Raw genomic sequence first — 26,519 nt, 5'->3', positions numbered from 1 at the left:
CATAGCTCCAGAGGGCACTCCTAATCCTCAGGCTGCATTTGGAGGCCAGAGGCTATCTGCCTTGTTGAGACTGAGGTAGAGGCCCTGAGAATCTCTAAATCATTTGTCCCTCTTCTTGGAGAGTGGCACACATTCACAGGAAACAGTTCTATCTTCCTGTCTGGTCAAATCCAAGAAATCCAATAGTCTTCCTTTTTTAAATTTAATTTTTATTTTATGTTGGTGTATAATTGATTTACAATTTTGTTAGTTTCAGACGTACAGCAAAGTTATTCAATTATACATATACATATTTTCATTCTTTTTCAGATTCTTTTCTCATATAGGTTATTACAGAATATTGAGGAGAGTTCCCTGTGCTATACACTAGGTCCTTCTTGATTATTTATTTTATATTTAGTTATGTATATATGTTAATCTCAAACTCTGAATTTATCCCTCTCCCCAACCATTTTGCTTTGGTAACCATTAGTTTCCTTTCAAAGTCTGTGAGTCTGTTTCTGGTTTGTAAATAATTTCATTTGTCTCATCTTTCCAGGTTCCACATAAAAGTGATGTCATATGATACCTGTCTTTCTCTGTCTGACTTACCTCTCTTAGTATGATCATCTCCAGATCCATCTATGTTGCTACAAGTGGCATTATTTCATTCTTTTTTATGGTTAAGTAATATTCCATCATATTTACTATGCACCACCTCCTCTTTATCCATTCCTCTGTTGATGGTCATTTAGGTTGTTTCCATGTCCTGGCTATTGTAAATAGTACTGAAATGACCACTGGAGTACATGTGTCTTTTTTTGAATTATATTTCTACTTATAGTCAAGTATTTCACAGGGCATGCAACATTTTTTAAATGAAGAATAAAGTTTAATGTCAATCTAATAACTATAGCTACAGTAGTGTCAATGCAGCAGTCCCTAAACTTTTGGCACCAGGGACTGGATTTATGGAAGGCAATTTTTCCACTGACGAGTTGGTGGGGTGGGATGGTTTTAGGACAATCCCAAGCGCATTACATTTATTTTGCACTTTACTTCTTTTACTATTACTTTGTGATATATAATGAAATAATTATACAACTCACCATAATGGAGAATCAGTGGGAGTCCTGAGCTTGTTTTCCTGCAACTAGAGTAGCTGTAGATACAGATGAAACTTCTCTTGCTCATCCACTGCTCACTGCTCTGAAGTACTGATCTGTGGCCCTGGGGGGTTGGGGACCCTTGGTATAATGCATCTGGAAATTGACAAATTATCTGACATATTGTGAGCTCTTAGCTTTAGGCCAAGCTGCACCATTGCTGGATTTAAGAGTATTCAGGCTTATCTGGGGAACCACATAGGCAGGCCCCACAAAGCTCCCTTTGTGTGAGGAGCTAAGGTCACCTGAGAGAGAACTTTTCCCAGAGAAATCAAGCACAACAAAGCTGATCAGGTAACAGACCTTTGGTGGAAGGAGAAGGACAATTCTGAGCACAGAGTGGTGATTGTCAGTTATATTTATTTCCGAGAACAATCTCCAGGGACTTACACTGCAGTCCTGTGAAGAGGGGAGTGATGTAAGCAAAACCACAAAACTGCATATTCGTTACCTATTGTGTATAACAAATTAGCACACATTTAGTGGCTAACAACAACACACATGTACCATCTCGCACAACCTGGGTATAGCTCACCAGGTCCTCTGCTTCGGGGTCTCTCATGAAGCTTCAATCAAGGTTTCCAGCATCTCATCTGAAAGCTCAACTGGAGAGGGATCTGCTCCCAGCTTCATATGCTTGCTAGCAGGAGTCAGCGATCTCTGTCCTGCTGGGGGCCTCCGTTTCTTGCCTGCTGACAGCCAGTAGTTGCCCTAAAGTTCATTTTCACTGGGTCTCCCAGACACGGATGTTTGCTTCATGCACTCAAGTCCAGAGGCAGTCAGGGTACTCTGCTAGCAATACGGAAATTACAGCGTTATGTAATTTAATTATGAAAGTGACACCCAATCGCCTCTGCCATAATCTGTCAGTTAGAAGCTAGACACAGGTCCCACCCACGATAACGGTAAAATGGTGACATGGGGCATGAATAAAAGGAAACAGGTAAGTGGGGACCATTTTGGAGTTTCTCTGCCTCAAACTGATTTCAGAGCTCAAAGTCACTGAGGTCTCAGCAACATGGTTTTAGTACTATTTTAACAGAGTGCTACAGAAGAGAAGAGTACTTAGTGATGGAACCTCCTTGTGAGTCTGAGAGCGCAGAGGAGCTTGAGGGGACTTAGGAGCCAATCTAAGGCTGAAGAGCACTAAAACACACTTAGAGTTATTTGTACTTTGGTTTAGGATTAGCCTAAAGAGGGAAATACTCACATTTGAATTCAGTAAATGTAAGTACCCACATGGTGGCAGTAGACACCAGGAAATTCTTGGTATTATCCCCCACTGAGGTAGACTAGGACAAATTTATCTTCCTACATGGCAACTCTTGTTTTCCTTTTTGTCTCATAACGTTTTTCTTAGAAGTCTCAAGAACTTCCAGGTCCTCTTCAAATGGATATGATAAGGGATTGTCTCCTTCTTTATTTATGTATACTCTACTACAGTCTCCTCAAGCCCCACAAACATGGGCTAATCCATAGAGACTCCCTCAGAAATCTCTAGACTAGAAATAGGCACCAGTCTCTATATTCATGTTTACCTCCAAGTCCCAGAGGGTACAAGCCAAGTTCTCCTAGTAATTTCATCACCATACTTCCATGACAGCTCCAGGGGAGACCTACATGTTCTGCGGCTCAGCCAGCATCCAAGTGAGAAATAAAATGCCCCTCTCTGGCTTCTTGCAGCAAGCTTAGCAATCTTTCCAATTAGCTCTCTCAATGCTCTCCTGTGTAGATCTAATAGATTCAGCCCCAGGGAAAATGACTGCGGGAAGAAATGAAAAGAACAAAGATTCTGGAGTTATGATCAGTTTGAATAGACTCCTTTTCTATAAGAATACCCTCATAAATCAGCTACTGCTGGTGCTCCAGGTCCTAGGCAGCCCTAAAGCAAAGCCTGTTATGCAGGAAAAAATTCTGAACTAAAAACAAGCACCTCCATTAGAGTCATCCATCAACAAGAGAGCCAAAAAGGTGGTCTGGATCAATTCCAGCCTCACTCTCACCTGTTCCTAAGTACTGATAAGAAGAACACAAGGATTTCTGGACAAATAAAAGGAGGGCCTTGAGGGAAATGGGCCAGAACTCCTGCTATTATAGGCCTGTAGGTTCCCACGTTCTGTTCTATGGCACTAATGGGAGCTATTTCCACCCCAAACTTTAAAAATGTTTAGCCTCAATTACTTATTTTTAAATATTAGGGTTTTTAAAGGTTTTACAACTGGAGATAAGTGGGCCAACGCAATATTCTTCACACCCTCAGGCAGCCTCCATCCATCTAATGCAGCTGTCTGCTGAAATCTGCCAACAGGACAGTTAAAAATAGATGGCAGCTCCCTTAAAAGAGTTGCATGATTGATTTATACAGTCTTCCACAGTTATTTGTCTAGCTCAGTTGTCTCCAAACATTTTGCCTGTATACATGTAAAAGAAATTTGAAAAAGAATGTATCATTCATGAATTTTTTAAGTTGACTAATATTTTTTAATATGTTTAAAAGTTAATTTATCCTTGGATTAATATTACCTTCATGACTAGAATGAGTCAGTATTTAGCTATTCTGGTTTTTCACTTTTATTTATAGCACTAAAAAAAAAATCTTATTTTTAAACTCAAGTAGATGAGAATGAGTTTTGTTAGTAAAATTTATGATATATTAATATATTTTATATCTGATAATTAGAATAACTTAACATCAGAGAAGGAGAACTTGATTTAATAAAACTGGTTTTCTGAAGTTTAGGTACGGTATCACAGGTGATTTTTTAAAATATTTTATTTTACATTCCTTATATATTAGTTTAGGTCCTACTTTTTTAAGAGCATGAAAAAGAATGGTGGGAAAAACAGAAAGACAAATAGGAAGAGAAATAGAAAATGTATCAAGTCTAGGGATGGATTCAGGTTTTGTTGGTCTAAAGCTTATATGAGATCCAGACCTCTTTGTGAAAAGAATACATTATAAATTTAAAAAATTAGGTGGAAAAGTAAATACTTAAATAATATTAGAATAAAATTATGACAAATTATACATTTTAAAAGGATAAATTCCATAAACATCATGTAACTTAGAAAATATAAGAATAACAATATTAATTCATATCTCTTTAACAATTTTTCTACACTTATTGGCTCAATACTTTTAATCATCTCTTCAAATGACAATTCATTTTGATATCATTTTCCATGGGAAAATAGATAATCAAGTGTGTTTTCCTCAATATAGTTGATACATTTTATTACTGATAGTTTAGAAGAGCTACTTTTTGTTTCATCATTATTGGCAGTTATTGGTTAAGCCACATCTATCATTTTCTCCCAGTTTCTTTCTTAGGAGGTGCTTCTTACCAGGGCAAGACTTAAGAGTCTCCACTCCTTTGACTGGCCAGGCTATAGCTATGGCGTGGGGGCTCAGCACCAGGGCCAGCTCCACCAGGTCCTCCCTGCCCCGCTTTCTCCCCTACCCCAGTGAGTGTGTTGCTCTGCTATGACTCCCTCATGAGTAACTCATTATTTGGTAATAATGAGAGTATGAAAGAGTAAGGTAGTCAAACAACCACAGTTCATCACTGCAACTGTCCCATGCTACTGAATTTGGAACATCCCCTAAAGGGTGAAACTACTCCTTTACTAATGCCATGCCTCACCCTTACTAGACATTCATACAAGACAGGAAAAGGCAATGGCCTATGAAAGGTTTCTAAGAGCCTTCTCTAATACCAATACTCTGACTGTTCCTCTCAAGATTGTTTATCCCGAGTGATGCATCCTGGAAGATTTGGGATGAATAAGAGGTATTTCTTTTGAAAAGTTGGGAAATAGTGACTATAAAAGAGAATTTGAGAAAGGGAAAAGGAGAAACAGCATTTATATAAATTCTCTAATTGCTGAATATATTGTTCTCTGATTTGAGCCAACATCGATATAATTACTTCCATTATTCAAATCTTCTGTATCTTTTCTAATATTTTATCTGCTTAACCTATCATCAATTTTGTGATACATGTTGAAATATTCCATTGTGATTGTAGATTTATCAGTTTTTCCCTATAGTTTTATCCACTTTTGCTTTGTAAATATTGAGTATATATTATAGGCATATACAAGTTTAATGTTACTGTTATATATTTTTAGTCAGTTGAATCTTAGTCCAGCTTTTATCCTATTATATTGTAATTACTAGTTTATTTGTATGTTTTCCATTAGAGTATTATGAGAAAGGTCAGTGTTTGACTCATGAGTAAATACCTGCTACCACTATTATAGCTCAGGCTCTCATTACCTCTTTCCTGACTATTAATATAACTTCCTAACAAGTACTAAACTGCCAATTTCAGCCCCTTGACATTTCTATTAGATTAATCTTCTTTGATTAATCTAAGAATCGGATCTTAACAGTCCTTTTTTAAAACTGTGGGTTCCTGCTGCTCACGCAATACAGTACAAACTCCATAACTCATCATTCAAATTTCTCAATGACCTGAAATTCACTCATTTTCTCCTCACATACTATGAAACCAATCAGAATTTGACTATATTCTGAAATCCTCATTAGCCCTACATAGATCCTACATCCCGTCTGCTTTCCACATACACTATTCAGATCATGGCATAATTTTCCTCCCCGTCTCTGCAAGTCCAGATCATTTTAAAACCAATCTTAAAAGCCTCTTCTGAAAGTTTTTGGTATACTCACCCCAATAAAAATATTTTCTCCTCCTTTTTAATGGTGTTATGAATTGGATGTTGGTGTTCTCCCAAAAATTCATATGTTGAAGGCTCAGCACCCAGTGTGACTGTATTTAGAGACAGACCCTGTGAGGAGTGATAAAGGTTAAATGAGGGCATAAGGGTAGAGCTCTAATCTGATAGGGCTGGTGCTCTTATAAGAAGAGGAAGAGACCCCAGAGCTCTCTGCCTCCACCATGTGATGACACAGTGAGAAGATAACTGTCTGCAAACAAAGGAAAGAGCCCTCACCAGGAATAAAACCAGTCGGCACCTTGATCTTAGACTTCCCGGCCTCCAGAACTGTGAGAAATACATTTCTGTTGTGTAAGCCACACAATCTGTAGTAATTTGTTATAACAGCCTGAGCTAATACAAATGACAATATACTACTTTAGGAATATCTCAAGTTTAGATTTGTTTGCATTGAATTATTGCTGCTCATGTGGCACAGGTACTTCTCAACTATTAATGTCCAATAATTCATAATGAGTCAAAGAATCCAGCAACCTCTAAACCAAAGAAATAATTTCATATGCATGCTTGCCAGCCATGTTTGCTTGTCAGATTTATATTTATTTGGTACCTTGTCATCAAAAACTCGAGTCCTTAACATGTTGTTTACAAGATATGTGTGCTATTTTAAAACCTAAAATGATTCTTTGCTGTATAATCCTTAAGCTCTGAGACTAAAATGTTTATTTTCATGGTTTGTTATGAAGAATTATGTCTACTTCTTATGTATTTAATACAGAAATTTGAATTTGACTATATTCTTCACTTACGAAATATTTGAGTAATATTTTAACTGAAAGTCTCTGACTTGACTGATTCTGTTATAATGAACTCATCCAGCATAAAATATTGTTTGAATTCTCCTAGAATTAAAAATAATTACCTATTTCCCTTCTTGCATAGGTTGTACAAATAGAAACAGTGAATGACTATTTAAATAGAATCATTTTTAAAAACACAGTGCAGACTCTCTACTTTTTCACTTATACAAATCTGCTTCCCATGTATATAGCATTTCTTTTGTCCAAACACTTTTATTTATACGTGACTCTGACAGTTACTGCATGCCTGCAATGTCTCATGAACTGTGTTGACACTGAGGACAAAATCATGAGCAAAATGTAGGAGAGACAGATGAAAACTAAATTCCAAAAATTACAGGTGACAGTGCTTACTATGCTCCAAGCCATGTTCTAAGCACTATATAAATCATTTAAGGCCCATAACAACTCTGAAAATAGGTTGTATTACTATTCCCATGTTAAGGAAATTGAGGCACCAAGAATTTAAGACCCAAGATTCCAAGCCAGGCAGTCTTGGCTCAAAAACACTTTCTTTGTATTTATTTTTAAATCCTTGATTTTAAATACTCTACTCAATGGCCTCACTAATCACACAAGTAAATGTAAAATTGCTGCTATATTATGCATTAATAAAGAGATATACAGAGGCTAATAAGGGCCTCCATAATGGGGAGTTGGAGATGGCCAGGAAAATCAAGGAAGGCTCCCTGAAGAAGTCTGCTTTGTATTATTCTAAGAACTAATTTTCTACTTCAAAAGATAGAGCCAGAAGCAGATTTTTTTCCCCTAAAAGAGAAGGGTATCATGTACAGATAAAGACTCACAAGCTATGGGTAAACTATTATGTCCAGATTTTTGTTATTTCTGGTGGTGGGAGGATTGATGTGTTAACCACACTGAAGCCTATTCATCATAACTTGAAGCAGAAGTCTAAAGGAGAAAATTAAAACTCTGGATGGGGATGAGAGTCCCCAGAAAAACAGCAGAGTAAGAAGACAAGTTCAATTCAGTTCAGTCACTCAGTCGTGTCTGACTCTTTGCGACCCCGTGAATCGCAGCACGCCAGGCTTCCCTGTCTATCACCAACTCCCGGAATTCAACCAAACCCACGCCCATCGAGTCGGTGATGCCATCCAGCCATCTCATCCTCTGCCTCCCCCTTCTCCTCCTGCCCTCAATCCCTCCCAGCATCAGAATCTTTTCCAATGAGTCAACTCTTCGCATGAGGTGGCCAAAGTATTGGAGTTTCTGCTTTAGCATCATTCCTTCCAAAGAAATCCCAGGGCTGATTTTCTTTAGGATGGACTGGTTGGATCTCCTTGCAGTCCATGGGACTCTCAAGAGTCTTCTCCAAAACCACAGCTCAAAAGCATCAATTCTTTGGTGCTCAGCTTTCTTCACAGTCCAACTCTCACATCCATACATGACCACTAGAAAAACCATAGCCTTGACTAGACAGACCTTTGTTGGCAAAGGAATGTCTCTGCTTTTCAATATGCTATCTAGGTTGGTCATAACTTTTCTTCCAAGGAGTAAGTGTCTTTTAGTTTCATGGCTGCAGTCACCATCTGCAGTGATTTTGGAGCCCAAAAAAATAAATTCTGACACTGTTTCCCCATCTATTTCCCATAAAGTGATGGGACCAGATGCCATGATCTTCGTTTTCTGAATGTTGAGCTTTAAGCCAAATTTTTCACTCTCCACTTTCACTTTCATCAACATTTAATTGTCAATTGACAGGGGATGAACCTAAAATATTTTAAAGAGAAAAAGAAGAGCTTTGGAAGAGAAATGAGAGGGAGAGAGAAGGAAAGAAAGAGTGAAAGAGAGAACAAAAGGAAATAAGAAAGAAAAAAAAGAACAATCTGAGAGGTAAAAGGAAAATCAAGAGACTTTTGTCAATAGAGGCAAGAGAAAAATATGACAGGAGAGGCTAACAATGTCAGATTCTACTGAGCTATCAGTCAGATAAAAAACGAGATTTAATATCATGAAAGTCATTGGTAACTCAACAGGAGCCATGGGAATAGAGCAATGATTCTCAATTTTGCTTCACAGGGGTCATTTGGTAATGTCTGAGGACATTTTTGGCTGTTACAGCTGCAGAGAGGGCTGTTACTGGCATCTAGTGAATAAAGACCAGAGATGCTGCTAAACATCCTAAAATGTGTAGGACGGTATTGCAAACAAAATATTGGCCTAACATGCCAATGGTGCCATGGTTAATAAGTACTGAAGATAGAGCAATGTAGGCAGAAGTTGGATTGGAAAAGATTTAGAAATGGCCAGGGGGAAAGAAATAGAAACAGTACGTAGAAACAATTTTTCAAAAATTTGAACAGAGGAAATAGGGGCAGAATCTAGAAGGGAGTGAAGAAATTAACCAAAAAATTTCTTCTCTCTCCCTCCTTTCCTCTTTCTTTTTCTCTTCATTGGGAGAAACTTGATCCTGTTTTCAAAAGCTCTAACTAAAGAAAGTGAAAGTGAAAGTCTCTCAGTCGTGTCTATTTGCAACCTCATGGACTGTATAGTCCATGGGATTCTCCAGGCCAGAATACTGGAGTGGGTAGCCTTTCCCTTATCCAGGGGATCTTCTCAACCCAGGGATTGAACCTAGGTCTCCCGCATTGCAGGTGGATTCTTTACCAGCTGAGCCACCAGGGAAGCCTTGAATATTAAGATAAAAGATAATTAATAACTTCAAGTAACTTAGAAGGTGGGAATGGGTAAAATAAAAGCACCAGAGGAGTTGTTAGCCTTAGGAAAAATAATTGCCCCTATACTGTAACAGAAGGAAACTAGAATAGTATGGACAGAAAATGGGACAGGTGATGGAGTTCTTTTAAGGGCTTCTGCTTTCTCTGTGATGGTTTAGTCGCTAAGTCGTGTCCAATTTTTATGACCCAATGGACTGTAGCCCACCAGGCTCCTCCATCCATGGTATTTCCCAGGGATCAAACCCAGGTCTCCTGCACTGCAGGTGGTCTCCTGCATTGCAGACAGATTCTTTACTGAGCCACCAGGGAAGGATGTTTTATTTTAGTTGTGTTATTGTTGCTGTTATCCAGGCTAGAATACTAGAGTGGGTAACCATTTCCTTCTCCAGGGTATCTTCCCAATCCAGGGATGGAACCCAGGTCTCCCACATTGCAGGCAGATTCTTTTCCATCTAAGCCACCAGGAAACTCTCCCAAAGCAGGCTATGCAGAACAACTGGTCATTTATTATCACCAGTAAATGAACTATGTAAGATAGGTCCCAGGGAACTCTCCCAAAGCAGAGAATGCAGAACAAACTGGTGATTGATTATCACCAGTAAATGAGCTATGTAAGATAGGTCCCCTGAGGTTCACCAGAACTCTGGGCGAATTTTACACGATCATACTTAAGAACAAGCTTTATTGAGGAAACTTAAGGGGTCAACAATAAGAAAAGTCACAAGTCCTTTGATTTTCCCATTTTCCCCATGAAGATGTACAAAGGGCCCTTGGCCATCTCATGGACACTCGGTCCAGTACTCCAGGGCAGAGTCCCCACTGCCCTGTTGCTCTCATTTCTCAGGGCAAGCACGACAGCAACCATAATGGGAAGAGATATGCACACAACTTAAATGTCAGGCAATCTGGATTGCATGTCATCTGCTTAGAGGAAGTAACTGTGAAAACAGCTGCCCAGCACCTGAGGACAGTAGAAACCATAGAAAGCTGTAGTTCCTGCAAGAGACTAAAACAATTTCATCAGTCTTACAGGAAGCTGAGTTCAAGTGTGACTTTTCCCACTGGGTAAAGGGTTATTCCTGGATCCAGGTAGTCCAGGGGTTCAGTAACCAAGAATGAGTTCTTGCGGTTACTTTCAGAGAATCCTGCCCCTTATGCCATGAAATTCTATACATTATTCAACAAATGACATTTACAACAGCTTGTACACATATTTTAGCGGACTTCTCTTACTTTATTTCTTCACCCTGGGTGGTTTTTAGAGAAAAGGAAGAAAGAGAGGATATGGTTTCAAAATGAAGAGAGGTCTCATGAAACAAACCATAATGTTCCCAGCACTTTACCACTAAAAATGTTTAAGGGTAATTTAGAGAGAATATTTCTAAATGTGATTTCTGATACATATACAAAAATAACATACACATAAATACCTAAATTTCATAATGGCAACATGTAGCATGAGGGCTTTTTCCTTTTATAACAAAGATGGATAAAAAGAAAACAAAGGTTAAGAGAACAATAGCAGAAAATGTCCAATATTTTCCCTTAATTGGTTTAGAGTTCTAGAACAAAATAATAGAATGTTTATTACTAAGACACAGAAAGTATAGCTTTTGTTGATAAATATGACATTTCTGAGGCCCAGTATGTCTATAATATGAAAAGTTAAAAAGTTGAACACAGCACAGTAAGTTATCAAGTAGTCCTTTTGGTGGTTTTATTTTATTTTACTCTAAAGTTACATAAATGAGCTCTCGGGAGGACTTGGTTTCTTTGGGTCGGAGGTGGGAGTCCACAGGCATCATGGACAGATGTAAAGAAAACTGCATCTCAGGGCCTAAGACTGCAGTTCCACTTAGTGATGGCCCAAAACGTAAAAAAAAAAATAAAATAAAATAAAGTTACATAAAACTATGCAATATTGAAATTAGTGGCAACTCATCTTTCTGATTGAATTCAGCAGTAAACAAAATCTCAGTACCTTGATGTTATTGAGAGATGCCATGAGAAAAAGTTTTCAGGTTGATCAGAGACAGAACATGTCCCCTGGAAGCTAGAAGTGATGCTCTTTGTTTTTCTCCAAAAACAAAAATCATCAAGTAAAAAGAGATGAAAAATATGGGGAGTGCAAAGAAAGAAAAGTTTCCCTTCTCCGACAAAATAAAGAAAAGACAGCTTAGGGCACACAAAGTCACAGGTTTGGGAATTTTTAAAACATCCGAATGAAATGGCTAGCTGATGGCCTACAGATTCTAGAAGAGCAGAAAATAGAGGGTCCTAAAAGCAGAAGTTTAGGAAAGGCATGACCTTGAGCCACAAAAGCACAACTAGTACTTCTTAAACTTGAATGTGCTTACATATCACCAAGAGATCTTGACAAAATGAACTCTAATTAATAGGCCTAGCATTAGGCCTGAGATTCTGCTTTTCTAATAAGCTCCCAAGTGATGCCAATGCAATTGGTCCCTGGATCACACTTTGAAAATAGCAAAGTGTCACATTGATGACACCCAGCTTAATCTAACATCCTGGGAACCCAAATAGAAGCTTTCTATGTTGTCATTCAGGCACAGAAATGTATAGACCTTCACAAGACCAGAAAATTAGTCACATCAGAAAACAAGAATCTGTTAACTTTATATGAGTTATTGAATTATTTTTGCTTTATGCTAATCAAACTTATTAACATAAACCTGTCATAAGAATACTATGCTATTTTTCAGATAATCCCAGAATTACTGATAAAGCACTATGTACTCACTGTCAGCATTCCATGGAAATACACATGGGAATTACTATAAAAGGCAGTGGCACCCATTTTACATGGAAACTTCACAGGCTTAAATGTGAGCACAGTAGTTCACTCAGCTCTCAGGTAAAGCACATGCCTTCTAAGCTGTCACTGCCCACCTGAGTTTTGTCCAGCAAGGAGGACTAAGACATTTGAACAGTAGATTGAGCCCTGCTAATGAGAATGCCTGGAATATGTTTCAGTTCAGTCAGTTCAGTCACTCAGTCACGTCCAACTCTGCAACCCCATGGATGGCAGCATGCCAGGCCTCCCTGTCCATCGCCAACTCCTGGAGTTTACTCAAACTCATGTCCATTGAGTTGGTGATGCCATCCAACCATCTCATCCTCTATCGTCCCCTTCTCCTCTCGCCTTCAATCTTTCCCAGCATCAGGGTCTTTTCCAATGAGTCAGTTCTTTGCATCAGGTGGCCACAGTATTGGAGCTTCAGCATCAGTCCTTCCAATGAATATTCAGGACTGATTTTCTTTAGGATGGACTGCTTGGATCTCCTTGCAGTCCAAGGGACTCTTGAGAGTCTTCTCTATCACCACAGTTCAAAAGCATCAATTCCTCAGCACTCAGCTTTCTTTATAGTCCAACTGTCACATTCATCCATGACTACTGGAAAAACCATAGCTTTGACTATGCCAACCATACTTTGTTGGCAAAGTAATGTCTCGGCTTTTTTAATATGCTGTCTAGGTTGGTCATAGCTTTTCTTCCAAGGAGCAAGCATCTTTTAATTTCATGGCTGCAATCACCATCTGCAGTGATTTTGGAGCCCCAAAAAATAAAGTTTGTCACTGTTTCCATTGTTTTGCCATCTATTTGCCATGAAGTGATGGGACCAGATGCCATGATCTCAGTTTTCTGAATGTTGAGTTTTAAGCCAACTTTTGGCTTTCACTTTCATCAAAAGGCTCATTAGTTCTTCTTCGATTCCTGCCATAAGGGTGGTGTCATCTACATATCTGAGGTTATTGATATTTTTCTCAGCAATCTTGATTCCAGCTTGTGCTTCATCCAGCCTGGCATTTCTCATGATGTACCCTCCCTATATGTTAAATAAGCAGGGTGACAATATACAGCCTTGATGGACTCCTTTCCTGATTTGGAACCAGTCTGTTGTTCCATGCAGTTCTAACTGTTGCTTCTTGACCTGCATACAGATTTCTCAGGAGGCAGGTCAGGTTGTCTGGTATTCCCATCTCTTGAAGAATTTTCTACAGTTTGTGGTGATCCACACAGTCGAAGGCTTTGGCGTAGTCAATAAAGGAGAAGTAGATGTTTTTCTGGAACTCTCTTGCTTTTTCGATGATCCAACGAATGTTGGCAATTTGATCGCTGGTTCGTCTGCCTTTTCTAAGTCCAGCTTGAACATCTAAAAATATTGTGGTCTTCCCTGTTAGCTCAGCTGGTCAAGAAACTGCCTGCAATACAGGAGACCTAGGTTCGATCTCTGAGTCAGGAAGATCCTCTGGAGAAGAGACAGGCTACCCACTCCAGTATTCTTGGGCTTCCCTGGTGGCTCAGACAGTAAAGAATCCACACGCAATGCAGGACACCTGGGTTCAATCCCTGGGTTGGGAAGATCCCCTGGAGGAGGGCAAAGATCCCCTGGAGGAGGGCATGGCAACCACTCCAGCATTCTTCCCAGGAGAATCCCCATGGACAAAGGAGGCTGGCAGGCTACAGTTCATGGGGTCACAAAGAGTCAGATATGACTGAGCGACAAAGCCCACACACACACACACTTTTATATATTTATTTTCAAACCTAAGGCAGTTACATTTTATTATCCATTTTTCTTCCAGTTTTATTGAGATATAACATAAAGCACTGTATAAGTTTAAGTTGTGCAACATAATGATTTGATTTGCATGCATCATGAAATAATAACCCCAATTAAGTTTAGTGTGCATCTGTCATTCTATATAGATGCAAAAGAAAAACAATCTTCGCCATGATGAGATCTCTTAGGATTTACTCTCTTAACTTTCTTCCCTCTCCCAACACCCTCTCCACCCCTCTCTGGTAACCACAAATCCAATCTTTTTCCCTATGAATTTGCTTGTTTGTTTTCAGAGTATAATTGATTTACAACGCTATATTAATTCTTGGTGCACAACAGTGATTCTCATATTTTTTAACTTTTTCTTTTATACTGGGATATAGCTGATTAACAATGTCGTAATGGTTTCAGGAGAACAGTGAAAGGACCCAGTCATACACATATATGTTATAAAGTTTACTATGCTTAAATCTCTACCTAAATTCTTTCCAGTAAAACATTAAAAAAAAAAAAAAAAAGTGAAAGCTTATTAGTATTTTTCCATAATCAAAGAAGCAATAGCAAGGCAAAGAATCATTTGCCTTGATAGGATATGTTACCTATGTTCATGGAAAGAACTTTACAAAGTGTTGATTAATTTAATTTAAAGTTTTGCTGATTATCCACTATGTTGCATTCACGATGTACAAACCATTTATCACTGTGTAAGCAGGAAAATTACTCCCTCAGTCACTGTAAATTGAGAAGAGGGCTTTTTTTAAACCTTAGGAAATTAAAATAGATTGGCCTTTGTAGTTATACCACTGACCTTTCCTCAGAATTTACTTGATCATCAGTGAAATACTTTGGTTAAGTGTTCTGGTAAATTAGGTTATGGTGGTGGTGGTTTAGTCGCTACGTCATGTCCGACTCTTGTGACCCCATCAACTGTAGCCAGCCAGGCTCCTCTGTCCATGGGATTTCCCAGGCAATACTGCAGTGGGTTGCCATTTTTATACTGATGATTGGTCATCAAATTGAGAATCTATAAAGCAGGTATCACTCATAGATTATTCTTCATCTAATTTTATTTTCATACAATGTACTATGTGATGCTTTCTATAACATAAAACCTACATTGAAAAGTTAGTCAAAGTACCTCTGTTCTCCAGTTCTGGTTTCATATTACAGTTTTTACATCTACCTTCAGACAGCCTATCAACTTAACTCTTGAGAATTAAATAATGTGTGTGTCTATAAGCTTAAAATGAGAAAGTAATGAATAGTGAGATGGATTTTTAGGAAAACTGCAATCTTCTCTTAATCCCAAAGTCTAAATATTTCAATTCAACAATGCTGAGTCAAATTAAAATGCATGATTGCTCAGTTTTGCACTGTTTGCACAACTTGGATACTTTAATTTTATATTTCAAAATAAATCAACACTATGAAAGTTACTGAGTTTCATGCAGTCTCTTGGGGAAAGGAGAGGGGAGAAAGAGCAAGGGAAACACTGTGGTTCTTTGATGCCCTCCAAGATGTTGTATTAAGTCTTTGTTTATTATACAAACAGTATGTATATACCCTCCAAGATGTTTTATTAAGGATTTATTATACAAACATTATATATTAAGGTTGTTTATTATACAACAACCTCCAGTTCTAGGTATGTTTACATTTTCTCCCCTCAAGAACTCACTCTCTGTAGGAGAAATGGATCTATGACTGCTATTGTCAGGATATCTTATGCATTCTTCCATTTTGGAAGCTTTGTTTTGAGAAGTCTGTTTTCCACCATTTGAGTTGGGCAAAAGACCCATGAAATCAGCTGTCCAATCAACTCCAATTCATAACTGAGAAAGATTTAAAACTTAAACAAAATTAATAATAGTAATAATAATACTTTTGAAAAGATAGTAAATGCAGCATTGTTCGCACCATACTATATATACTAGCCATAGGCTTATTATACTGCCATGAGATATAGCAAATTCAAGCCCAGCAACCTTTCCTGTGACACTCCAAAAGGGAAAAGGAGATGCATATCCTTAAAAAGAAATAAAGGATCATCTCAATTGGTGCAGGAAAAAAGCATTTGACAAAATTCAACATCCTTTTGTTCAAAAATTCAACAAACTAGGAATAGACAAAAACTGCTTCAACAAATAAAAGTCATGTATGAAAAATTTGTAGCAAAATCATACTCAGTGATGAAAGACTGAAGCTTTTCCTCTAAAATCAAGAATAAGGCAAAGATGCCCACTTTCATCACTTACATTCAATATAGTACTAGTCCTCACTAGAGCACTTAGGTAGGTTAAATAAATAAACAAATAAATAAGTAAATGGTATCCAAACAGAAAAGAAAGAAATAAAATTATCTCTGTTCACAGATGTTATAATCTTATACTAGAAAACTTTAAAGATTCTACAAAAAAAAAGAAAAAAACTATTACAACTAAGCAAATTCAGCAAAGTAGCAGGATAAAAGTCAATACAAAAATAAGTTGCATCTCTATACACTAACAATAAACATCTGAAAAAATTATAAAAACAATTCCATTTACAATACCATCAAAAAGAATAAATAATTAGTAATTAACTTAACCAAGGAAATAAAAGATTTGTGCAATGAAAACTACAATACATTGCTAAAGAATTAAAGAAGACATAAGTAAACAGAAAGATATCCCATGTTCATGGATTGGGAGGTTAAATATTGTATCAAAGTAATACACAGATATAATGCAATCTCTATCAAATCCCAATGACTTTTTTTTTTTAGAAATACAAAAATTTATCGTAAAATTCATATGGGGATGTCAAGAGACCCCAAATATTTGACCCCAAATGTCAAATCAATTTGAAAAAGAAGAACAAAATTGGAGGACTCACACTTCCTGACTTTAAAACTTACTACAAAGCTACAATAATCAAAATAGTATGGTAAAGAAATAAAGACAAATGTATAGATCAATAGACTAGAATATGGAGCACAGAAACATATATTCACACATATGGCCAAAATATTTTTTGACAAGGATGACAAGAACATTCAGTGGGAAAAGGACAGTCTTTTCAACTAATGGTGGGGGGAAAACTAGATATTCCTATCCAAAAGAATGAAGTTAGACTGATAACTAATGAATATGCATTAATTCAAAGTGGACCAAAGACTTAAATGTAAAACTATGTCACATAAATATTTATATAACTATAGAACTACAAAACTCTTAGAAGAAAATATAGGGCATAAAGTTCATGATATTGGATTTGGCAAGATTTCATGGATAAAACAAAAAGGCACAGGTGATAAAATTTAAAAATAGATGAATTGCACCTCATGAAAATTAAAAACTCCTGTGCATCAAAGAACACAATTAATAGAGTAAAAAGGCAACCCATGAATGGGAGAAAATATTTGCATATCTATATGTGATAAGGGATTACTAGCTAGAAAGTATAGAGATCATGACAAGAGAAACAATTCAATTCAAAGATTGACAAAAACAGACAATTCTCCAAATACAACACACAAATGGTCAATAAGCACATGCAAAGATGCTCAACATCACTACTATTAAGGAAATGCAAACCCAAATCAGAATGATGATGTACCTCAAACCCTTTAGGATCACTGTTATCAATAACAATAAGTGTGCAAAAAAAAAAACATGATACAAACAAACTAGAACCCTTGTGCACTGTTCATGAGAATGTAAAATGGTAAAGCTGCTATGGAAAACAGTATGACAGTTTCTCAAAAACTGAAAAACAGACTTACCATATGATCCAACAATTCCACTTCTGGTACACACAAAAGAATTAAAAAGCAGGGTCTTGAAGAGATATTAGTACAGCCATGTTCTCAGCATTATTCACACTAAAATGAGGAAGCAACCCAAGTGTTCACTGACAGATGAATAAATAAACTGTATATACATACAATGGAATATTATTCAGCCTTAAAAAGGAAGGAGATTCTGACATAAGCTACAACATAGATAAGCCCTGAGGACATTATATTAAATGAAATAAGACCAACACAAAAAGAGAGATACTATACGATTGTACTTATATAACGTATCTGCTGCTGCTAAGTCGCCTCAGTCGTGTACAACTCTGTGCGACCCACAGACAGCAGCCCACCAGGCTTCCCGTCCCTGGGATTCTCCAGGCAAGAACACTGGAGTGGGTTGCAATTTCCTTCTCCAACGCATGAAAGCGAAAAGTGAAAGTGAAGTCGTTCAGTCATGTGTGACTCCAGCGACCCCATGGACTGCAGCCTACCAGGCTCCTCCGTCCATGGGATTTTCCAGGCAAAACTACTGGAGTGGGGTGCCACTGCCCTCTCCGATATAAGGTATCTAGAGTAATCAAAATCAGAAAGTCAGAATGATGCTTGCCAGGAGTTGGAAGGAGGGGAGAAATGGGGAGTTTATCATTCAATGAATATATAGAGTTTCAGCCTTTTCAAGATGAGAAGAGTTCTGGAGAGACAGTGGTGATAATTGTACAATAATATGAATGTTCTTAATACCATTGAACTGTATACTTTAAAATGATTAAGATGGTAAATTGTATGCTATGTGTATTTTACAATAATAAAAATAAAAGAGGGGAAAAAACCAATAAATGTATCTCAGTATGTTAGTTCTGTAAGCCTTGTTCAATCAAATATTCAACTACCTACACAAGAGCAAAAAAAAAGAAATAACGGAAAGAAGATTTAAGATGAAGTTAGCCTAAATGAATTATTCATTAAACCAGAAATAAAAGTATAGATATTCTAGCATATTTAGTTATTCATTCCTTCTATCTTTCTTTCATTCCTGTAGACATTTATTGAATGCCTTTAAGTGCCAGGCACTACACCAGGCAATGCAGAGCACAATGTAATAGGGATAATATTTTTAAAGGTATCAATGCAGTTTTCTCATTTGTTTTTGCAACATACAAGATTTTCTCTATTCAGTCTAAGACATCTGCCTCAATAGAGGTCTTGGACCATTACAGAATGAATACAAAGGAAAGTTCAAAATAGGATTTTGCAGCAAGACTATAGGCATTTTTGAGATAGAAAAATGTTCTAAGTTCTTCTCAGTTCAATTCAGTCGCTCAGTCGTGTCCAACTCTTTGCGACCCATGAATCGCAGCACACCAGGCCTCCCTGTCCATCACCAACTCCCGGAGTTCACTCAGACTCACAGCCATAGAGTCAGTGATGCCATCCAGCCATCTCATCCTCTGTCGACCCCTTCTCCTCCTGCCCCCAATCCCTCCCAGCATCAGAGTCTTTTCCAATGAGTCAACTCTTCGCATGAGGTGGTCAAAGTACTGGAGCTTCAGCTTTAGCATCATTCCTTCCAAAGAAATCCCAGGGCTGTTCTCCTTCAGAATGGACTGGTTGGATCTCCTTGCAGTCCAAGGGACTCTCAAGAGTCTTCTCCAACACCACAGTTTAAAAGCATCAATTCTTTGGTGCTCAGCTTTCTTCACAGTCCAACTCTCACATCCATACATGACCACTGGAAAAACAATAGCCTTGACTAGACAGACCTTTGTTGGCAAAGTAATGTCTCTGCTTTTGAATATGCTATCTAGGTTGGTCATAACTTTTCTTCCAAGGAGTAAGTGTCTTTCATGGCTGCAATCACCACCTGCAGTGATTTTGGAGCCCCCAAAAATAAAGTCTGACACTGTTTTCACTGTTTCCCCATCTATTTCCTATGAAGTGATGGGACCAGATGCCATGATCTTCGTTTTCTGAATGTTGAGCTTTAAGCCAACTTTTTCACTCTCCACTTTCACTTTCATCAAGAGGCTTTTTAGTTCCTCTTCACTTTCTGCCATAAGGGTGGTGTCATCTGCATATCTGAGGTTATTGATATTTCTCCCGGCAATCTTGATTCCAGCTTGTGCTTCTTCCAGCCCAGTGTTTCTCATGATGTACTCTGCATACAAGTTAAATCAGCAGGGTGACAATATACAGCCTTGATGTACTCCTTTTCCTATTTGGAACCAGTCTGTTGTTCCATGTCCAGTTCTAACTGTTGCTTCCTCACCTGCATATAGGTTTCTCAAGAGGCAGGTCAGGTGGTCTGGTATTCCCATCTCTTTCAGAATTTTCCACAGTTTATTGTGATCCACACAGTCAAAGGCTTTGGCATAGTCAATAAAGCAGAAATAGATGTTTTTCTGGAACTCTCTTGCTTTTTCGATGATCCAGCGGATGTTGGCAATTTGATCTCTGGTTCCTCTGCCTTTTCTAAAACCAGCTTGAACATCTGGAAGTTCACAGTTCACGTATTGCTGAAGCCTGGCTTGGAGAATTTTGAGCATTACTTTACTAGCGTGTGAGATGAGTGCAATTGTGCAGTAGTGTGAGCATTCTTTGGCATTTGCCTTTCTTTGGGATTGGAATGAAAACTGACCTTTTCCAGTCCTGTGGCCAGTGCTGAGTTTTCCAAATTTGCTGGCATATTGAGTGCAGCAGTTTCACAGCATCATCTTTCAGGATTTGAAATAGCTCAACTGGAATTCCATCACCTCCACTAGCTTTGTTCACAGTCTCAGGAACAAAGTTCCTCAATACTTAGGAATTTTTAAGTGACTTTTCCTATGTTAGCTCTAAGAGCCCAACATTTGTTTTTCGTTTCAATAGAAATGCGACTATATTTACCTCTATATGTGTACATCTCCATAAATTTTCCAACAAATATTTATTATATACCAACTGATTCTTACTTCATTCTTAGACTCTACTTTTCCTCTGTTTTGTACAATTTAGACTGAAAACTTGGCTCTGACTTTGCTCTTTGATTTCACCTTTATACTACATAGAGTAAGAGACCTTCTGATGATGTCATTTGTCTCTTTGATCCAGCAAAGACAACAAGTCATCACCCCTTCTTTTTTAAGGCTATCCTTATTAAAAGCCTCATGCTTACACACACATGTATGCTCACTCACTCAGTCATGTCTGACTCTGTGACCCTATGGACTGTAGCCAACCAGACTCCTCTGTCCTGGGATTCTCCAGGCAAGAACAATGGAGTGGGTTGCCATTTCCTTCTCCAGGGATCTTCCCGACCCAGAGGTTGAACCCATGTCTCTTGCATTGACACGCAGGTTCTTTACTGCTAAGCCACCAGGGAAAGCCAAATTAAAAGCCTAATTTTTGCGAAATGCTAAATGCCACTTTAAATGCTTTCATTATTTCATCTATTCTTCATACCAACCCGATCAATAAGGTCTTGTTTTCTCCTTTCTATATGAATCAACTATGATTCAGAGAGATTGAAACTAATTCGAGGCCTGTTTGTCTCCAAAGAAGATGTTGTGCTACTTCCTTTTTGAAAAATCTGTTTTTCCACATCTCTCTACTTCCTTTGCTACCTCCCCTTCTTTTCCTTACTGGCTGTATCTGGATATTTCAAAATATGCAGAATAAATTATTTACCTGAAAAGGGACTTTGAAAACACAGTTCCAATTTTACAAGATACAACTATTAATAATATTAATATATTATTGCTACAAAATAAAGTATGCAGAAAATACTGATGAATATAAAAACCAAATAAGGCAGCCCCTCCACTTCAGATTCAGAACCTCACAGAGTTGGTACCTAACCATAAATAACACTTCAAACAACTCCTTTTCTTTCAGCAAATACACACATACACAAACCTGAAGAAAGTCCCTTCTGACCACAGCCCTTCTCCCACTCCCCAGGTATATTAATATTAATCAGTGTGTTAGAAAACACTAAAGTCTCTGCCAAACAACTGAGATTATCCATCAGTTGTTCCTCAAGGAGAGTCTTCTCCCAACAACTCCAACATGAGGCTATTGTGTATATATAGATCGCAGTTATGCTCAGGACAAGCACATGACAAATGTTCACCAAAATGAAGGCTGCACATTGGCACCACTGTCGCCCTGGAACGCAAATTCATTGGCATTCCAAGAACTTCACAAATAGCATGCCGTGTGACCTTTCTTTTTAAAAAGGATACCATGAGGCTTGGAAATTTAATCTCAGAAACATCATATTCAGTCATAATATTTTCATTACTTAACACTCTTCACTATATGAAATCTCTCAAACTAAGATTGTTTGGATTAACAGACCTTTTAAAATTCAAGCCTTTGTGTAAGAAAAATTCACTACTAAAGGAATTCACTTCATCAATTGGTTTTATTTCTTCTACCTGGTTGAAATATTGGACACTGAAGTGAGTGTTTTGTTGGAGGAAGGACAGCAGGAAAGGCTAATTTTGGAACCCTGGACAAGAAACATCAACAGGTGGGCAGTGTGACAAAACAGTGATAGGAGAATCTAAAAGCAGAACAGGGTATGGAAAGGAGAGACTAGACACAAGCAGGAACGTGGACTGTGTTTCACAATATGGCCAGGACCCGCTTTGCTCTGATATTTGCACTTACACAGTAATCAGTATGTATTAGGCACAGTTGTCAGGTCCCTGTTTAATTAACAGTAGTTATCCTTGGGCTTCCCAGGTGGCTCAGTGGCAAAGAAAATTTCATGTGTCGACGCATACTGAGTTCAATCCCTGGGCCAGGAAGATTCCCTAGGGAAGGAAATGGCAACTCACTTCAGTATTCTTGCCTTGGAAATCTCATGGACAGAGGAACCTAGCAGGCTACTTTCCATGGGGTTGCAAAAGAGTCAGATGTAACTTAGCGACTAAACTACAACTATTTTTATCCTTACTTTACAGTTGGAAAGACCAAAGCCCAAAGAAGTTGAGTATTTTCCAAAGCCTCACAGCTGGTTAGTGGCAGAGCTGGAATTCAAACTCAGGCACCATTTCAAATCATGAATTATTATTTTACACAGCATACATTCTAGAGCAGTGCCTCTCAAACTTGTTTTTAACTGTGACTCCCAGGAGGAACATATGACCCAGTATATCAAAACCCACGTAATAGAAACAGAACCTTTGTGAAATAATACTTTTACTAGATGCAATGCATTTAGATCTTTATTTCACTTTAAAAAATTGTTGGTTACAACCAATACATTGACTTTACAACCCTCAGTGGGTTACACCTCACAACTTGAAAACTACTACTTTGGAGACCAGAGCTACAAATGGTAATTAAATATTTCTACTTGGATGTTTGACAGTCATCCAAGCAAATGGACAGTCATCTTCACTTGCCTGTTGACAGTCTACAACTGAACTTCTGAATTCCGCCTTCCTCCCCTTTGTTTCCTCTCTCATTAAATGACAGCTTCTTCTGTACTCTCCACACAGTAGCCACTTGACAAATGAAGCGAGCAAGCACCTGAAATGTCACTATCAGAACTGAGACATGCTGTAAGCGTAAAATATACCTGATATTTAACAGGCTTAGTATGAAAAAATAATCTAAAATATTTTATTAATAACTTCAATTGTTTGTGTGTTGAAATGATGTTTGTTACACTGAGTTAAATAAAATATATTATTAAAATTGATTTCAGCTGTTTCTTTTTACTTTTTTTGATGTGGCTAGAAGGAGAATGTTTATTACCTGTGTGGCACATTATATTTCTATTGGGCAGTAATGTTCTGGTTGCTCAAGCTAAAAACTTATGAATCATCCCTTACTCCTTTTCTCTCCACCAGCAAATGGTAAGCTTGACCATTAAAAGATTTATAGCTCAAGAACTTCTCACCACCTTCACTACTACACACACACACACACACACACACACACACACACCACTATCTCTTGCTTGGATAATTGAAATAGATTCTTAACAGATCTCCTTGCTTCCTTCTTCACCACATCTTACAGTTTATACACTCAGTGAAGAATCTGCCTGCAATGAAGGAGACCTGGGTTCAATCCCTAGGTTGCGAAGATGCCCTGGAAAAGGGAATGACAACCCACTGCAGAATTCTTGCCTGGAAAATTTCATAGACAGAGGAGCCTGGTGGGCTACAGTCCACAGGGTTGCAAAGAGTTGGACACGATTGTTCGACTAACACTTATAAAGTTGACAGGTGATCCTTTTAAAAGGTCAGTTGATGTCACTCCTCTGTTCAAAATCCTCCAGTGGCTCTTTTTGCCAGAGCAAAAGCCTAAGTCCTTACAACAGCCTACAAAGCCTTTTAGTTCTGACCACCCACCCCACCCCGTCTATCTGTCCTAATTCCTTACCACTTCCTTCTTGACTCAGCTACAGTTGCCTCCTTGAATTTACCAAGTATGCTGCTACCTCCAGGCTCCTGCACTTTTGGTACCTCTGTATATAACCCTCTTACCCTGGATATCCTCTATCTTCTTTCTCTGTTTTGGAAATCAAATGTCAACTTACCAGCAAGTCCTTTACTGATAATTGTACTTAAAATTGCAAACCACCCTGTCCTGATTCTTCCATTTTCCCTTTCTTAGCTTTATGTCTTACAACCTTTAATTAATTATCTTACATAATTTATTTGTTTATCAGTCTCCCACCAATCACATGTAGGAGTGCCCTGAGGGCAGTGACTTTGTTTCATTGCTGCATTCCCAGCACCTTTGAGCCTGGCTAATGGTAGGTGCTCAAAAAACTACCTGTTGAATGAATAAATGAGTTGTGCGTTTCCAAACTCAGTTTTGGACCATTTGTAACTAGGCATTCTCAGGAAACTCCTGAAACAAGTGAACATTTCGGTATCTTTAGTTTTTAACCCATTATTCTTCCTGGACCTAGAGTAATTCCACAATAAAGAAATCAAGATTCTTCTCCATACTTCAAACCTTTTCTCCATTTTCCCTGGAAGGTGGGCTTTCCTTGTCCCTCAGCCATGAGTATCTCCTTAGGCATCTGTACCATCTCCTGAATGGCTGACCTGATACACATGCAGCTGCAGCCAATATAGATTCCTAATCTTCGACGATCTTCCAGTCTATACAGTGTATATTAGGTACAACCAGACGTTGTAAACTCAAGTGTATTTGCCCTGTTGATTGTTTGCAGACTGGCCACACTTTACCTGCCTGGTCCTGCCATGTCTGCCGTCAGGAAGATGTGGACACGTGAAGGATGGAATGTCCGAGACTGTAGCCAGGCCCCTCATTTTAAAGATGAGGAAATCAAGACAGAGAATTTAAGCCAAGTAAACTGAGGCCACGTAAAAGGGTCAAACTGCTAAGTTGCTAAGCCGCTTCAGTCGTGTCCGACTCTGTGTGACCCCAGAGACGGCAGCCCACCAGGCTCCCCGTCCCTGGGATTCTCCAGGCAAGAACACTGGAGTGGCTTGCCATTTCCTTCTCCAATGCATGAAAGTGAAAAGTGAAAGTGATGTCGCTCAGGTTGTCTACTTGAAAGTTATACAGTCGTGTCCGACTCCTAGCGACCCCATGGACTGCAGTCTAACAGGCTCCTCCGTCCATGGGATTTTCCAGGCAAGAGTACTGGAGTGGGATGCCATTGCCTTCTCCGAAAAGGGTCAAAACGAAGACACAAAACATAACGTGGTAGAAAACGCAAAAGAAGCCAGGTGGCTTGCCTCCCGCCATTTAGGGGGTTCACAAAATAATCCTCTAGTGCAGCTCTACCTAGCTCTCTACCGCAGCATTTTAATGCTCAACCACTACCTCCCAGGCTATAAAAGAGGCACGTCCCGCCGTCGCACCTCCCTCGGGGCGAGAGAAAAACTGCTCACAGCAGTCTCCCAGGCCCGGGCCCCCAACGACTGGACTCTCGCGAGACTAGCGGTCCCGGAGACCTGGTGCCGAGCCTCCCGGAAGTGGGCGAGGGGACCTGTCAGCTCCCACCCGGCTGTGTGCTCTTGAGGCCCCCGTGGGAATCGAGGGTCTCCCAGGGGACCGGCGCGAGGCGGAGTCACGGAGAAGCTCTCTGCCACTCACACGGCGGCGTCGGCCCTGCCCCGGCTGCCGCCGCCCCTCCCTTTGCCCTTCACGGCGCCCGGCCCTCCTTGTGTGCAGCTTCCTTCTGCGCCTGGGCAGCCTGCCTTTCCCCTCTAGCTTTCCTTCTAGTCTCCTCCCCCGACTCTTAACATTGGAGTCGCGGGTCCTGCAGTGTCCCAGAAGCCGCACGTATAACTTGCTCGGTGTAAGTGCTAGGAATGCCGCCGGCCTCCCGGGGAAATGCGTTCTTTCTATCTATAGCTCTGTCTGTACATTCTATGTTCACGGTAGCTATTCCAGGGGCAACAACTGTTTGCCTCTGTTCTGTTCTCCTCTCCCCATTGGTGGCTTCCGACCCGAATTTGGGAATGGGGAGATCTCCCACCTGTTATCTTTGAGCAGGCTAATCTCTTGTAAGCAGAAGTGCCATATGACGCCTTCAGAGTCGTTTGGCTTGGGGCTGGGAATTTTACCCCCCACCCAACCTCAAGGTTTTCCAAAACGTATTGCTTTTCTATGAAAATACTTCATTTTTTTATATTGTAATTTTTACCTTGGTCCTGTGCTCGAAGGGAGGAAACAACTTTTCAATTTGCTTCTTCTGTTCTTATTTATAAGATTCATTCTCTGATAGGGTTAAAAACACGTTTTGAACATGTAAGTGTGTGGCTGTCAGC

At 39.0% G+C, this 26,519-nt stretch overlaps 1 protein-coding gene and 1 long non-coding RNA gene across 6 annotated transcripts in view; one reads left to right on the top strand and one right to left on the bottom strand.

The window, feature by feature from the left end:
• Positions 1-229: 229 nt before the first annotated feature.
• On the bottom strand, positions 230-6,021 carry LOC138987224 (uncharacterized). 2 transcript variants are annotated; one of them, XR_011463660.1, is made up of 4 exons: positions 5,839-6,021; positions 2,684-2,907; positions 1,681-1,937; positions 230-1,544 (listed from the first exon to the last, which is right to left on the bottom strand). It is a non-coding gene; the product is annotated as an uncharacterized lncRNA (long non-coding RNA). The 2 variants fall into 2 exon arrangements; XR_011463659.1 differs by having other exon boundaries at positions 233-1,937; positions 5,839-6,014.
• Positions 6,022-6,027: 6 nt separating this feature from the next.
• The window catches only part of AGL (amylo-alpha-1,6-glucosidase and 4-alpha-glucanotransferase), a 97,455-nt gene continuing 76,963 nt past the window's right edge, over positions 6,028-26,519 (top strand). The window contains exon 1 of one of the 4 annotated variants that reach the window (XM_070367618.1): positions 6,028-6,175. The gene's annotated coding sequence lies outside the window, so the exon portion shown is untranslated. Of the gene's footprint in view, positions 6,198-25,733; positions 26,048-26,265; positions 26,500-26,519 lie in introns of those variants that run through there. The other 3 variants (XM_070367619.1, XM_070367617.1, XM_070367616.1) reach the window with 3 other exon arrangements.

The sequence above is a fragment of the Bos mutus genome, chromosome 3 (assembly GCF_027580195.1).
Source record: "Bos mutus isolate GX-2022 chromosome 3, NWIPB_WYAK_1.1, whole genome shotgun sequence".
Lineage (NCBI taxonomy): Eukaryota > Metazoa > Chordata > Mammalia > Artiodactyla > Bovidae > Bos > Bos mutus.
This window is presented reverse-complemented; position numbering and strand designations above follow the sequence as displayed.